Source organism: Schistocerca cancellata, chromosome 6 (assembly GCF_023864275.1).
Source record: "Schistocerca cancellata isolate TAMUIC-IGC-003103 chromosome 6, iqSchCanc2.1, whole genome shotgun sequence".
Classification (NCBI taxonomy): Eukaryota; Metazoa; Arthropoda; class Insecta; order Orthoptera; family Acrididae; genus Schistocerca; species Schistocerca cancellata.
In genome coordinates, this window is record NC_064631.1 from 459,348,313 (window position 1) to 459,366,187 (window position 17,875).

The following is a 17,875-nucleotide window of genomic DNA, read 5'->3' on the forward strand; positions in this document are numbered from 1 at the left end:
TTTGTGGGCAATAGCTCTAGTGACTGAGGTATCCAATCACGATTCGGGATCGTCCCCTCCGCTTTAATTTCGCTAGTACCCCATCTTCAACATTCAAAACCTCCCAGAAGTTCGTAGAGAATCATGCCAGAGATTGAACCATTATGCTTGGAACAGAATTTATCTCTACGTAACGAATTACTATCTTTCTCCGATTTTCTTAAGAAAAAGTGAAGTACGGTAGGTCTTCTTCCGACTTAATTAGGTTTTCAGTCTCTAGCAATGTGATTTATCCTTTTTACTAATTATGTATCAAGCTTGTGTTTATGTTTCAGCCTGCTAAATTCATTAGAAGTGGTTAGTCTGGTGACAAAACTATTGCGCGGCATCAGGGCGCTATCGTTTATACATTTCCATTTTTGATAGTCCAACCTGCAATCTAATGTTCCTTAAACAGACCGATTATCACTGTTATTATTATGTAAATCATTTTTAGCAGTGAAATTAAACATCAACAGCGTCTTGTGTCACCAACCTTTTCCACTTTCCAACAAAGACTTCCGGTATTTAATCAGTTGAAAGGATTAGACGAAAGACGAGAAGTTGATTCTAGTTCATTAATTCTAAACTTAGGTTTTCATGACGATAGTGTTCTCTTGCAGTCGTCAGTATGATGCAGTTTTATTTGCCAAACACTGTACTCCTATTTTCAAAGACGTTTTAAAAAATCCACACTCGTCGAAACAAAGCAAACGTTACAAGTTCCCCTGCAGCCTTCCGGGACTGGCGTCCTGGAAGAAAGGATACTGTGGAGACATGGCATAGCCACAGCCTGGAGGATTGTTTCCAGAATTAATTTTCACTCTGCAGCTGTGCGGTGAAAGGCAAAGGTCCTGGTTTCAAATCCCTGTTCGACACGCAGTTTCAATCTATTAGGGATTTTCACATCAGCGCAAACTTCGCTGCAGAGTGAAAATTTATTCTGGTATATCAGGGTTACTCCACAGCATATTCAAGACGGGTGGACGTGATGACCGATTGACTATTTGTTTTCGAGCGTGCGGCAATTAGACAAGTTTATTGTAGTTGGAGAAAGGAAAAGGTCTGCAGTGCAGCAAATAAATTTGCAAAACAATAAAAACAAAAGCAGAAACAAAAGTTTACATGACGAAACACTGAGTTTGCCTCAGTGACTAATGCAGTAAACAAAGCTCCGAGGTTCTCTACCTGATGAGCCAATTGGGACCGACTGCCCGCCGCGTCATCCACTGTCAATGGCGTCATTGGATGCCGTATGGAGGGGCGTGGGGTCAGCATACCGCTCTCCCGGCCGTTGTCGGCTTTCTTGATCTTTCAGCCGCTACCGTTCTATCGAGCAGCTGCTCAGTTGGCCTTACAGGGCTGAGTACAGTAATAGTCTTCCCAGCAAGGAAAAATCCCTGGCTGTACGGGGATATGAACCCAGGTCCTTCGAATATCAGCCGGACAAGCTGCCCACTGAGCTACGCGCCGGATTCCTTTAGTGAAGGCAAGCAATGTACATGGCTTCCGCTTCCTACTACTCTGATCACGGCTGCGGAATACAGGCCAAGAACGATATCCAGGTATTCTGCAATGCCGAAGATTCGCCTGCTTTATTGGATCAACGATTCACTACATATAAACCAATAGTATTTCATACAACGTTTTACTCTTAAGGGGTTCTTAGAGTATTTAGTTGCGGACCTTGACTTGTCACTAAAATGGAAGTCACTGTCTTTATATCCAGTATCTCTATCGACCCCCGCGCCCCCTTCCCTCTGTTTTACGTGAATGGAATCAAAATGTGTGTGTGCTTTACATGCACACTGGAAATGTGGTCAGTGCTATTGGTAGACGACGGAGACGAACAGCGGTGCCGCGGATGGCCACATTAATATTCCACGGGAGCAGGCGGTAGGCGACCCTTTGTGTAGCGCCCAGTCGCTCCAAGGAGCGCGGCTAACCGGTTCAGTGGTCGGCCTGTCACGTCGTCTGATAGCATTATCACCGCTCAACACACACAGCAGGTCAAACTGTGTACCGGCCGTGACTCATGGCAGGAGGGGAGAGTTTCAAGGCCAAGAACCCTCAAGAATACAACGTGAAGGGCGAGAGGGCGAACATCTAATCGCTGACTGTCAGTCGGTGCCCCGAAGAACCATCCGTCCGAGTATGTAAGGTCAAGATGTGAGGAGCGTAACTCATCGTGTAAATGTCTGGACATTGTATTTACATATGTAGTATATGTCAGCTAACTAACACACGGTGATAAAGTAACGTAACAGCGCCTGATGGCCCTGTTTTTGTTATAGGAATCGAAGAGCTGTGCTGTGGTGTTCGGCAATGGAAAATCTAACTACAGAGTTACACTACGATCTTGACCAATCATCTTGTAAAATTGCGATGCTGTTTGCAGATGATCAAGTTTTAATCTCGAACAGTGAAGATGGACTACACAAAATATATCACATACACGGCATGTCAATACATATACAGGGTGTTACAAAAAGGTACGGCCAAACTTTCAGGAAACATTCCTCACACACAAATAAAGAAAAGATGTTATGTGGACATGTGTCCCGAAACGCTTAATTTCCATGTTAGAGCGCATTTTAGTTTCGTCAGTATGTACTGTACTTCCTCGATTCACCGCCAGTTGGCCCAATTGAAGGAAGGTAATGTTGACTTTGGTGCTTGTGTTGACATGCGACTCATTGCTCTACAGTACTAGCATCAACCACATCAGTACGTAGCACCAACAGGTTGGTGTTCATCACGAACGTGGTTTTGCAGTCAGTGCAATGTTTACAAATGCGGAGTTGGCAGATGCCCATTTGATGTATGGATTAGCACGGGGCAATAGCCATGGCGCGGTACGTTTGTATCGAGACAGATTTCCAGAACGAAGGTGTCCCGACAGGAAGACGTACGAAGCAATTGATCGGTGTCTTAGGGACCACGGAACATTCCACCCTATGACTCGCGACTGGATAACACCTAGAAAGACGAGGACACCTGCAATGGACGAGGCAATTCTTCGTGCAGTTGACAATAATCCTAATGTCAGCGTCAGAGAAGTTGCTGCTGTACAAGGTAGCGTTGAACACGTCACTGTATGGAGAGTGCTACGGGAGAACCAGTTGTTTCCGTACCATGTACAGCGTGTGCAGGCACTATCAGCAGCTGATTGGCCTCCACGGGTACACTTCTGCGAATGTTTCATCCAACAATGTATCAATCCTCATTTCAGTGCAAATGTTCTCTTTACGGATGAGGCTTCATTCGAACTTGATCAAATTGTAAATTTTCACAATCAACTTGTGTGGGCTGACGAGAATCCGCACGCAATTGTGCAATCACGTCATCAATACAGATTTTCTGTGAAAGTTTGGGCAGGCATTGTTGGTGATGTCTTGATTGGGCCCCATGTTCTTCCACCTACGCTCAATGGAGCACGTTATCACAATTTAATACGGGATACTCTACCTGTGCTGCTAGAACATATGCCCTTACAAGTACGACACAACATGTGGTTCATGCACGATGGAACTCCTGCACATTTCAGTCGAAGTGTTCGTACGCTTCTCAACAAGAGATTCGGTGACCGATGGATTGGTAGAGGCGGACCAATTCCATGGCCTCCACGCTCTCCTGACCTCAACCCTCTTGACTTTCATTTATGGGGGCATTTGAAAGCTCTTGTCTACGCAACCCCGGTACCAAATGTAGAGCCTCTTCGTGCTCGTACTGTGGACGGCTGTGATACAATACGCCATTCTCCAGGGCTGCATCAGCGCATCAGGGATTCCATGCGACATAGGGTGGATGCATGTATCCTCGCTAACGGAAGACATTTTGAACATGTCCTGTAACAAAGCGTTTGAAGTCACGCTGGTACGTTCTGCTGCTGTATGTTTCCATTCCATGATTAATCTGATTTGAAGAGAAGTTATAAAATGAGCTCTAACATGGAAAGTAAGCGTTTCCGGACACATGTCCACATAACATATTTTCTTTCTTTGTGTGTGAGGAATGTTTCCTGAAAGTTTGGCCGTACCTTTTTGTAACACCCTGTATAAAAAACAAAAGGAATGGGTTTCTGTGGGAAAAGTCCAGCAATGCAAGAAATAGTAGTAAAAAATAAAATCGTAGAGCAAGTCGATTGATTTACAATTTTTAGAGACCATGCTGACATACAGGGGAGACCCACATCAAAAAGACAAAATCGAGGCCGGCCGTTGTGGCCGAGCGCCTCTAGGTACTACAGTCCGGATCCGCGCTGCTGCTACGATCGCAGATTCGAATCCTGCCTCGGACATGGATGTGTGTGCTGTCCTTTCGTTAGTTACGTTTAAGTAGTTCTAGGTCTAGGGGACTAATGACTTTAAGTGTTAAGTCCCATAGTGCTCAGAGCCATTTGAACCATTTTTTGAACAAAATTGAGAAGTTAAATTACCTAAACGATATCTTTAGAACATCGCCTTAAAGGTAAGTAAGAATAGAAACTTATCTTTAAAAAAATTTTAAGCTTACGTTGTTACAAAATTTGCAGGGCGGGAATGAATCTTGGGTAATGGAAAAAAGACAAAATAAGATTACAGGCCAACGAACTGAAATTCCTTAGGTACATTACAGGATACACAAAATTAGATTATAAAAGAAACAAAAATATTAGGAAGCAATTGAAAATATTTGATATAAGCGAAAAGGTTGAAGAAAATAGGCAAGAATGAATATAAAAGCCAAGATGACTAAATTTTTGGAAATATGTTCCGCAAGGTAAAAGATGCTTTAAAAGACCGGCAAAACGCAGGAAGACCAAATGCAGTAGGCCTAGCGAGGCTTAACGCATGACCGAAGAAGACTGCAGTGTACGAGATAACTACGCTGGGTTGGAACTTAAACAGTGGCAACTATTTATTCACAACAGATTCAAAAGAGTTACATGTTTGCACCTGTTACTGTCCTTCAAAGTAGTCACCAGCGTTGTGTAGAACTCGCTGCCAGCGATGTGGAGGGCGTAGTATACCGTTAGCAGAGCCTGTTCAGTTGATGGTGTGAATGGAGCTGTCTAACTTTATGGTGATTCTCGTGTACGATTGTGATGGTGTTATCCTAACTCATTACGTTCCTCCACGGCAGACTATCAATGCACGGTATTACTGTTTGTTTTTGGAGCATCACCTGCGACCAGCTTTGCGAAAGAAGCGGCGACACTTTCTGCGCAACCCCCACCCATCATTTTGCACGACAATGCGCGGGCGCATACAGCGGAAGCTGTGGCTGGTCTGTTCTGTCAATGGGACTGGGAAGTACTGTACCGTCCACCATACTCCCCGGACTTAAGTCCTTGCGAGTTTGATTTGATTCCGAAGATGAAGGAACCACTTCGTCGCATTCGCTTCAGAACTGTTCCAGAGGTTCGACGGGCAGTAGACCGCTCTATTCGCACCATCAACAGAACAGGCTCTGCTAATGCTATACAACGTCTTCCACATCGCTGACAACGGGTTCTGCACAACGCTGGTGACTACTTTGAAGGACAGAAACAGGTGTAAACATGTAACTCTTTTGTATCGGTTGTGAATAAATGATGTTGTTGTTGTGCCGGCAGCGGTGGTCTAGCGGTAGTGGCGCTGCAGTCCGGAACCGCGGGACTGCTACGGTCGCAGGTTCGAATCCTGCCTCGGGCATGGGTGTGTGTGATGTCCTTAGGTTAGTTACGATTTTTACCCTCCACGCTGCCTTCCAGTACTAAATTGGTGATCCCTTGATGCGTCAGAACATGTCCTACCAACCGATCCCTTCTTCTAGTCAAGTTGTGCCACAAACTCCTCTTCTCCCCAATTCTGTTCAATACCTCCTCATTAGTTATGTGATCTACCCATCTAATCTTCAGCATTCTTCTGTAGCACCATATTTCGAAAGCTGGTATTCTCTTCTTGTCTAAACTATTTATCGTCCATGTTTCACTTCCATACATGGCTACATACCGTACAAATACTTTCAGAAACGACTTCCTGACACTTAAATCAATACTCGATGTTAACAAATTTCTCTTCTTCAGAAACGCTTTCCTTGCCATTGCCAGTCTACATTTTATATCCTCTCTACTTCGACCATCATCAGTTATTTTGCTCCCCAAATAGCAAAACTCCTTTACCACTTTAAGTGTCTCATTTCGTAATCTAATTCCCGCAGCGTCACCCGACTTAAGTCAACTACATTCCATTATCCTCGTTTTGCTTTTATTGACGTTCATCTTATACCCTCCTTTCAAGACACTGTCCATTCCGTTCAACTACTCTTCCAAGTCCTTTGCTGTCTCTGACAGAATTACAGTGTGATCGGCGAACCTCAAACTTTTTATTTCTCCTCGTGGACTTTAATACCTACTCCGAATTTTTCTTTTGTTTCCTTTACTGCTTGCTCAGTATACAGATTGAATAGCAGCGGGGAGAGGCTACAACCCTGTCTCACTCCATTCCCAACCACTGCTTCCCTTTCATGTCCCTCGACTCTTATAACTGCCTTCTGGTTTCTGCACAAATTGTAAACAGCCTTTCGCTCCCTGTGTTTTAGCCCTACCACCTTCAGAATTTGAAGATATTATTCCAGTCAACATTGTCAAAAGACTTCTCTAAGTGTACAAATGCTAGAAACGTAGGTTTGACTTTCCTTAATCTTTCTTCTAAGATACGTCGGGAGGTCAGTATTGCCTCACGTGTTCCAACATTTCTACGGAATCCAAACTGATCTTCCCCTAGGTCGGCTTCTACCAGTTTTTCCATTCGTCTGTAAAGAATTCGCGTTAGTATTTTGTAGCTGTGACTAATTGGACTTATAGTTCGGTAATTTTCACTTTTGTCAACACCTGCTTTCTTTGGGATTGAAATTATTATATTCTTCTTGAAGTCTGAGGGAATTTCACCTGTCTCATACATCTTGCTCACCAGATGGTAGAGTTTTGTCAGGACTGGCTCTCCAAAGGTTGTCAGTAGTTCTAATGAAATGTTGTCTACTCCCGGGGTCTTGTTTCGACTTAGGTCTTTCAGTGCTCTGTCAAACTCTTCACGCAGTATCATACCTCCCATTTCATCTTCATCTACATCCTCTTCCATTTCCATAATATTGTCCTCAAGAACATCGCCCCTGTATAGACCCTCTATATACTCCTTCCACCTTTCTGCTTTCCCTTCTTTGCTTAGAACTGAGTTTCATCTGAGCTCTTGATATTCATGCAAGTGGTTCTCGTTTCTCCAAAGGTCTCTTTAATTTTCCTGTAGGCAGTATCTATCTTACCCCTCGTGAGATAAGCCTCTACATCCTTACATTTGTCCTCTAGCCATCCCTGCTTAGCCATTTTGCACTTCCTGTCGATCTCATTTTTGAGACGTTTGTATTCCTTTTTGCCTGCTTCATTTACTGCATTTTTATATTTTCTCCTTTCATCAATTAAATTCAGTATCTCTTTTGTTACCCAAGGATTTCTACTAGCCCTCGTCTTTTTACTTACTTGATTCCCTGCTGCTTTCACTATTTCATTCCTCAAAGCTACCCATTCTTCTTCTACTATATTTCTTTCCCCCATTCCTGTCAATTGTTCCCCTATGCTCTCCCTGAAACTCTGTACAACCTCTGCTTCTTTCAGTTTATCCAGGTCCCATCTCCTTAAATTACCACCTTTTTGCAGTTTCTTCAGCTTTAATCTACAGTTCGTAACCAATAGATTGTGGTCAGAGTCCACATCTGCCCCTGGAAATGTCTTACAATTTAAAATCTGGTTCCTAAATCTCAGTCTTACCATTACATAATCTATCTGAAACCTTCTAGTATCTCCAGGGTTCTTCCATGTATACAACCTTCTTTCATGATTCTTGAACCAAGTGTTAGCTATGATTAAGTTGTGCTCTGTGCAAAATTCTACCAGGCGGCTTCCTCTTTCATTTCTTATCCCCAATCCATATTCACCTACTACGTTTCCCTCTCTTTCTTTTCCTACTGTCGAATTCCAGTCACCCATGACTATTAAATTTTCGTCTCCGTTCACTACCTGAATAATTTATTTTATCTCATCATACATTTCATCAATTGCTTCATCATCTGCAGAGCTAGTTGGCATATAAACTTGTACTACTGTAGTAGGCGTGGGCTTCGTGTCTATCTTGGCCACAATAATGCTTTCACTATGCTGTTTGTAGTAGCTTACCCGCACTCCTATTTTTTTATACATTATTAAACCTACTCCTGCATTACCCCTATTTGATTTTGTGTTTATAACCCTGTATGCACCTGACCAAAAGTCTTGTTCCTCCTGCCACCGAACTTCACTAATTCCCACTATATCTAACTTCAAACCTATCCATTTTCCTTTTTAAGTTTTCTAACCTACCTGCCCGATTAAGGGATCTTACATTCCACGCTCCGATCCGTAGAACGCCAGTTTTATTTTTCCTGATAACGACGTCCTCTTGAGTAGTCCCCGCCCGGAGATCCGAATGGGGGACTATTTTACCTCCGGAATATTTTACCCAAGAGGATACCATCATCATTTAATCATACAGTGAAGCTGCATGCCCTCGGGAAAAGTTACGGCTGTAGTTTCCCCTTGCTTTCAGCCGTTCGCAGTATCACAACAGCAAGGCCATTTTGGTTAGTGTTACAGGGCCAGATCAGTCAATCATCCAGACTGTTGCCCCTGCAACTACTGAAAAGGCTGCTGCCCCTCTTCAGGAACCACACGTTTGTCAAGGCTGCTGCCCCTCTTCAGGAACCACACGTTTGTCTGGCCTCTCAACAGATACCCCTCCGTTGTGGTTGCACCTACGGTACGGCTATCTGTATCGCCGAGGCACGCAAGCCTCTCCACCAACGGCAAGGTCCGTGGCTCATGAGGGGGGGGGGGGGATGAATAAATAGTTCCCACTATTTAAGTTCCAACCCTCGTATATTCTGTGACAAGAAGCCATGTGTTACGCTTTTACTGGATTTAGTATGTGAGATTATTTGTAAAATAGTACATAATAAATCTCTTTTCATCCTTATCTTTCAGCGTCCTGTGATTACCAAACCCGAAACATGCCACAAGGAATAAATGCACATGTTCTAGACGGGTATTATTAATTCCAGTACTAAAAATCTTCCACAGTCGTATTCGGTGCTTGCTTTCTTCATTAATAATGTCAGCCATCGTAAGTGCTGCGAAGAACTAAGTCAAAAATATCATCCGTGGTCACAAAATACGCATGGCCGTAGCAGAGATGGCTTCTCGTTGCCTCCCTTTAGAATGTGACATCACATTCCGAGTGACTGTTCATCTTCATTATAGCCATATAAGAACCTTTCTATCGTGAAACGGCGGCCTCTTTCATGCCTGTCCTCACACATATTCCTTTTCTTTGCGTAAGTGAATAATTAGTTTAAGCTTTACATATTTCTATCTTACATATCAAATCTATCATCCACTACTTATTTTCTCATGTAATTTTCGAATCTGTGTCGTGAGTGGTTGGAGTGCAGGTGCAATGTAAGGGATATCAATCGGTATCTAATTAAGCATATGTCATGCGAGCTTATGTACTGCTACATACACGCTGGTGCAGACGGAAAGCTAATGCACTGCAGAATGCAGACAGCGTACCTGAGCCACCTCGAGAACGGGACCGGCGGCCAAATGATTGCTGGCGGTCGGCGGCCCATCCACCTGTGCTCCTTTGTCGGCGCGTGGAGATGATAACATCTCGTGGACGACCGACTCTGGGTGTTTCCACAGGGGGGCTCCGCCTTGTCCGTCTGGAGTGCTGTCTTGCTATTCTGGATATTTTGCTACTTGTGGACTACGGGGCTCTCCCAGCCATAGAGTGTGAGGACGATGCGGGGTAACAATTTCTTTCCACTGTTTGGAAACGATCCGAGTGAACGGAATGTGGGTTTCTCTCGGTGGTTGTTCAACAGTTTTCATTGGCGGTGACATGCAACTCGAGATAGCGAGGTCGTGGTAACTATTTTTGTGCATCCGACTGGCTGATCAGCTAAGTCCTTTTGCTCACTGGCTGTTTTCTGTACTGATGTACGGTTCCGAGCTGCAGGAGAAAAGGTGGAGAAATTTTTCCTACTGTCCCGGGAGCATTTTCGTTTGTGTCCGACGTTAATCTATGGACTTTTCTCATGTTCCTCGTCACGGATAGCGTTAGATTTATTTCTGGTGCGATTGTGACTTCTCATACGCGCCGGTTTTCTCCTGACGAGTGTAAGGAGCAGTCCATGCAGCCAGCGAACTCCAGCCAACAGCCTCTGCATTTAACAACCTTTCTGTCCCAGAGGTCGGCGCCGCTGTCCCCAGTTTCAGGCACTCCAGATACGGTAGGCCCGCTCTTTCATGGTATGCGCCATGCATCATTAACGGAGTTTTAACTTCAGACCATAACTTCAGATAGTGTTTTGATACACTACTCTGACAGAGGAGATGTCCCGCAGATCCTCTCTCGCTAAACCATTGGTACGGAAACTGAACGTGGAGGTGGGAAAAAGAAAAGGAAACGGAAGGGAAGGAAATGATGACATCAGTTGCATTTGGACTACCTGGGGAATCGTCGGCGACGAGTGAAAATGTGAGATTGATAGGTACACGGACCTGGGATCTCCTACTTACTGGGCAATTGCTTTAATCACTGAGCCATCTGACACAGTGTTTGACACAAACGCACGGACTATATCAGCACGCTTCCCAGTTGACCAACACTCCCACTGAAAGGTCTCTGTTGGATTCCTTTCCTGTTAATTTCTTAAATCTTTTGTCATTTACGGCATAAATTCCTCTTCTAAATTTACTGTGGTGTTTGTATCTCTGGGAGGAGACTGGGAGGAGACTGAGCAGTGGAACGTGTTACTTTTACACATAAACAAGAACGATCTGTCACACTAATACACTTTAAAACACAGTTTATATATAATTCATGTCACACAGTCTCATATGGAACCTACATGCGCTTTCTTTTATATAGTGTATATGATAAGATACTGTCATCCCCCTTCCCTTCTATGTGAAAGGATGAATGAGCAAATGTATTTCTAGTTGCATGCTTGATGGTAGCAGACAAGCCTGTAAGCCTGTCTGCTAGAGAACAGTAGGACCAACGTCGGAACAGGTAGCTATACTTTCTAAAAGCAAAGAGGTTTCTATTCTTGGTATGGTCCTGTCCGTCCCTTGTCATGTTGGTATAGGAAGCTGCCCCTCTGGTAACTTCCGGTTGTATCTGTTGTATCTGTGAGGCACCCTCGGTAGGGGCCCACGCCAGTCTGTCCACGGCAAGCATCTGAAGTGGTAAGATCTCCGGCTAAGTGCGTCTCTGCTAAGTCTGTAGGACAATGGATTTCTTAAGTTCAACCTAACTGAAAATTTAATCACCTTTGTTTCAGGTTTAGATTTAAAATATCTTGTGTTATCTTAAATTGCAATCCAGTGTAATTCAAGTGTGAAGTTCAGAATATCTTCCAGTAGTTGCTTTGTTACTACTTTGTGAGCAAAGTGGAATCACGTGTTGTTGATCCGTAACTCTAACTAAGATCATCAATCTTAAATGCGAATGTGCTTGAGATTATAACGTCTCGTCTTGACAATATTTTTCAGTATAGCAGCTTTTCTTTATGTTCAACCCACGTGGGGTGTACTTTATGAGACCAGTACCACGTGCTTACATAATTGTTTGATCCATCGGGTTAATAGTATGACGATAGTAACCAGCTCGAGGTTCCTTTAATAAATTGCATTTCGATGTAATTTATTTTAATTTATCAAAATTATTGTGGAGTTATACTCTTTGCATAAACCAAGTTGACCACGTGAAGCATGTGGTGTAATCATCAAAGTAGCCCTCAGCTATTCTTTTCGAGAAGATTTCACAGACAGTTAGTATGAATTTAGTATACCAGTGTGTGCTAAGTTCATGACGGACAGGATTGTGTTACGACCGTAACTTCTTTGGGTGAAAATTGAATCGGTTGTTTGTGGTTAATCCCCTCTTGCATATGTTTCAACGTTCTTCATGTGTTATTTTACGAATGCAGTATTGTATGCGGTCTCCCAATCTTGGCTCCATATTTGATGTTTTGCGTAAGATTACAAACTCACATTTTCACAGTCCTAAATAAGGCACAAGTTTAGTTATGAATCAAGTTTAATATGATGAAATTTTAACGGTACAATGATCAATGTTAAAATAAATGTCTAAATATAAACTGATTAATTTCTTTTTATTTAAATTCTGTTTATATATATATATATATATATCATCGGTAGTCGTGGTAAACTAGACTGGATACCTGGTGAAACAGTTGGTCAGTAATACAAGTTCGCAGTCTTCGTCCATGTCCTCCAGGCTCGCTAGTTTTATATTCCCACCTGGAGTTCGAATGGTATTATGCATCCGCAATGAAGGCTGTGGATTTACTGCCCATCAAGGAGAATGTTCAAATGTGTGTGAAAATCTTATGGGACTTAACAGCTAAGGTCATCAGTCCCTAAGCTTACACACTTCTTAACCCAATTTATCCTGAGGACGAACACATATACCCATGCCCGATGGAGGACTCTAACCTCCGCAGGGACCAGCCGCACAGTCCATGACTGCAGCGCCTCAGACCGCTCGGCTAATCCCGCGCGGCATCAAGGAGAATCAATTATATAACTGCATGGTGGCTGTTTTACCACGACTTCATACAAAGCAGTTAAACTTTGTACGTACTGTTCCGCCCGTTACTTATCGACTCACACCCTTGTTACCGCATGACGCTATCGACTGTAAATTTAAGGCGACAGTAATGTCCGAGTACTCTTTCTATGTCAAATCATCCTCTGTCTGTGTGTTCTGTTGGTACTCATGCAGTCTCTACGCTATTTTACATCAAGGTTGAGATCAAAAATTTATATGTTCGGAAATAATTTATGGTCAGTAGCACAATCAGATTTTCCGGTGAGATCATGGTGGCAGTTTTTTATTGTAAATAATCAAGCATAAGTTTGGCTAAGGAAATCACAGTTGTAATCATTTAAATTCACTGCCATTCGTGAGTTTTCTTTTAGTTTGAAATCCGTGAAGAAAATACGACTCTTTACGCGACCAAACCCCTTTCATTTCGCAATAGCCGTGCGGAGTGGCCGCGCGGTTTCAGGCATCGTGACACGGATTGCGCGGCCCCTCTCGCCGGAGGTTCGAGTCCTCTCTCGGACATGGATGGGTGTGTTGTTCTTAACATAAGTTACTTTAAGTAGTGTTTAAATCTAGGGACCGATGTCCTCAGCAGTTTGGTCCCTTAGGAACTCACACACATTTGAACATTTCGTAATAAATGAGATTGCCTATAACTGAACGCCCGAATTCTTGAGCCATAAACAGGTGGACGAGCCCTCTGCAAATTGCAGACACTTAGCGTTTCCTATGCGTCACAGTCGAAACGTCTCGTATGTCCGCTTGTTTCATGGAGTAATTTTGTCATTATTCTTTATCTGGGGTGGCAAATCTGCAGGTCTTGACCATTTGCATGTCGTTTGGGAATTCGTCGAAGTGTTGATTGCACTCTACCAGACCCAGCTTCTGGCAGTATTATTCAAAATGCTTGCAGTGCTAACAACAGTTGAAAATTTTGGGCAAAATAGTCTCCGACTTCCTATGATAGTGTTACATCTACCGAAGCGCATCACGGTTAAGGATGACACCGTGTATCGGATGCGCAAGCAAATGTGCCATAGGGCCCACGAAAACTATTTACATCTACATATATGCTCCGCTAGCCACCAAGTGGTGTGTGGCGGAGGGCACAATTCGCGCCAAAGTCATATTCCCCCCCCCCTCCCCCCTCCTCTGTTCCACTCGCGGGCCGCACGAGGGAAAAACGACTGTCTGAACGCCTCAGTATGAGCTCTTATTTCCCTTATCTTTGAATGATGATCATTACACGATTTGAAAGTTGGTGGTAATAATATATGCTCTACATCCTCGGCGAAGATTGGATTTCGGAATTTAGTGAGCAGCCCCTTCTTTTTAGCGCCTCGTCTATCTGCAAGTGTGTCCCACTTCAAACGTTCTATGAGATTTGTAACGCTCTCGCGATGGCTAAATGTACCAGTCACGAATCTTTCCGCTCTTCTTTGGACCTTCTAAATCTCTTGAATCAGGCCCAACTGGTAAGGGTCCCATACAGACGAACAGTACTCTAAGACTGGACGAACTAACGTATTGTAAGCTATTTCCTTTGCTGAAGGACTGCATCGCTTCAGGATTCTACTAATAAACCGCAATCTAGAAATGGTTCAAATGGCTCTGAGTACTATGGGACTCAACTGCTGAGGTCATTAGTCCCCTAGAACTTAGAACTAGTTAAACCTAACTAACCTACGGACATCACAAACATCCATGCCCGAGGCAGGATTCGAACCTGCGACCGTAGCGGTCTTGCGGTTCCAGACTGCAGCGCCTTTAACCGCACGGCCACTTCGGCCGGCCGCAATCTAGAGTTCGCCTTACCCGTTACTTGTGTAATATGGTTATTCCATTTGAGATCATTTCGAATAGTTACACCCAGATACTTGACTGATGTTACCGCTTCCAAAGACTGATCATTTATTTTGTATTCATACATTAATGGGGATTTTGCCTTGTTATACGCAGTAGGTTACACTTACTAATATTGAGAGATAACTGCCAGTAATTACACCACGCATTTATTTTCTGCAAATACTCCTTGATTTGTTCACAACTTTCGAGTGATACTACATTCCCGTAGACTACAGCATCATCGGCAAACAGTCTATGGGTACCAACCGACCGATGCAGGAGAATAAGATAATATGAATGTGTGGTGTCTGTTTTTTCGGACTGGGCGATGAATCCACCTTCTTCAGTGCGGATGCGCAAATACGTCAGACCTTCTGTGGCAATCTTAGAAGAGCGAATCTGGAGGAAATGGAGAGAGGCTACACATTTACATCATACTCCGCAAGCCACCTAATGATGTGTGGCGGAGAGTACTTTCGGTACCACTATCTGATCCCTCCAACCATGTTCCAGTCGCGAATAATACGTGGGAAGAATGATTGTTGGTAAGTCTCTGTATTGGCTCTAATTTCTCGAATTTTCTCCTCGTGGTCAATAAGCGAGATGTATTTGGGGGGAAATAAAATGCTGTCCAATTCCCCCCGAAAGGAGCTGCCCCGTGGTGCACAACGCCTCTCTTCTAACGTCTGCCAGTGCAGTTTATTTAGCATCTCCGTAACGCTCTCCCGCCAGCTAAATGATCGCGTGACGAAATGCACCGCTCTTCGTTGCATCTTCTCTATCTTCTCTATCAGTCCTACATAATAGGGATCCCAGTTAGATGAACAATACTCAAGAATCGCGCGAACAAGCGCCTTATAAGCCATTTCTTTCGTGGATGAGTTACATTTCCTTGAGATTCTTCCGATGAATCTGAGTCTGGTATCTGATTTTACCATATCTGTTTTAAGTGCTCATTCCACTTAAGGTCGCTCCGGATAGTTATGCCTGGATATTTTGCGCAGACGCTGTCTCCAGCTGCTTGTCATCAATAGTGCAGCTGTACAGTAACGGATTTCTTTTCCTATGTATGCGCAATATGTTACATTTATTTACGTTCATGGCCAACTGCCAGAGCCTGCACCATTCATTAATTCTCTGCAGGTCGTTCTGCAAATTCTAACTATCTTCTGGCGTTCCTACTTTGGTATAAAAAATGGTTCAAATGGCTCTGAGCACTATGGGACTTAACATCTGAGGTCATCAGTCCCCTAGAACTTCGTACTACTTAAACCTAACTAACCTAAGGACATCACACACATCCATGCCCGAGGGAGGATTCGAACCTGCGACCGTAGCAGTCGCGCGGTTCCGGACTGCAGCGACTAGAGCCGCGTGGCCACTGCGGTCGGCATTTTGGTATAGACCACTGCATCATCTGCGAATAGCCTTAAAGAGCATCCGACGCTTTCTAGTAGATCGTCTATACATATTGTAAACAGGAATGGTCGTATCACACTTCCCTGCGATACTCCGGGTATTACCTTTACATCTGTTGATTTTGTTCCGTTAAGAGCGACGTGGCAAGTTCAATCCGCAAGAAAGTCTTAATTCCAATCGCAAGTCTGCTCCGATACTCCGCCAGCTCGTATTTTTTTCATTAAATGGCACTGCAGGACTATGTCAAATGCCTTACTGAAATGAAGGAACAAGGCATCAACCTGAGCGCAGTTGGCCACTGCTCTGTGGATCTCATGACGGAACAGAGCGGGCTAAGTTTCGTAGGATCTCTGCTTGCGAAATCTATGTTGATTTTTTATGGGAGAGATGTTCATTTCCCAGAAACGTCATAATTCTTGAGCGAAAACATGTTCCAAAATTCTACAACAGATTGACACGTGCTGTCAAACATGTGTACATCTCCAGCTGCGGAAGCAGTGATACTTAAACACAAGTCATCTTTTGAATTTACATTTCTTCGACTGAAAAGATGTGTTAACAAGAAAATCAAAAATATTCCCAGAATGAAATTTTCACTCTGCAGCGGAGTGTGCGCTGATATGCAACTTCCTGGGAGATTAAAACTGTGTGCCGGACCGAGACTAGAACTCGGGACCTCTACCTTTCGCCGGCAAGTGCTCTACCAACTGAGCTACCCAAGCACGACTCACGCCCCGTCCTCACACCTTTACTTCTGCTAGTACCTCGTCTCCTACTTTCCAAACTTAACAGAAGCTCTTTCCCGCGAAAGGCAAAGGTCCCCAGTTCGAGTCTCGGTCCGGCACACAATTTTAATCTGCCAGGAAGTTTCAAAATCAAAAATATTTATGACAGCTTTGTGGTCTCTCAAGTTTCCTCGTCGCGATTGACTAATGATGCGCTTCCGGGTATTCGTCTCCAAAAAAATTGTTCAAATGGCTCTGAGCACTATGGGACTTAATATGGTGGTCATCAGCCCCCTAGAACTTAGAACTACTTAAACCTAACTAACCTAAGGACATCACACACATCCATGCCCGAGGCAGGAATCGAACCTGCGACCGTAGCGGTCACGTGGTTCCAGACTGAAGCTCCTAGAACCGCACGGCCACAACGGCCGGCCTGTTCGTCTCCATTAGGTGCTGCAAGTTGTGCTCTTGATGTGTACTCGGTGCCTGGATACCAACCAGACTATGTGCTACGTACTGTATGAGTTCATAGCCGAGTTCGACTCCAGGCGCCCGCTGCGCAGTTTCACGTTTTTTTGTTTCTCAGAACTGACACTGTTATTCCAAACTCCTACGACACCGTAGCGGAGAAGTGAGGCAACTGTTTCCAAATTGAAGCCACCATATGCAGGGAGGAATATAACTTAGATAGTAGCCTAGTGACCTGAAGGCTATGACACACAACAAAAGGAAATTAAAGAATAAAGGAGAGGATGTTTTCAGATTCTTTACTGTAATTCAGTCGTAGGTGCGTTTTGTGAAGATGGCGACTAGTTTCGAGCTACCAAGTTCATTTTCGAGCCAGGCCTATTAAAATACAAGACATTTATAAGAACACACAAAAATAAAATTTGGGAAACAAAATTACAATTCTTAAGATTTCAGTAGTTATCCACTGGACTTAACATACCTGCTCCGATGCAGAGTGAAAATGGTTGCAAAGGTTTTTTATCTGTATTGGCGGGAGCGAAATACACTGGATGACATGTATCCGTTGGAGTCTCCCGACCTTTCTGGCTATTGGCCCAGCGTAATGTATGTAACGGCTTCTTGGCTTCTCTTTCGGTGCCTTAGTCTCGCCCTCTTTCTTAGACGTTCTTACTTTTGACTGCAGCGCCCGCCCAGTTTGACGATGTG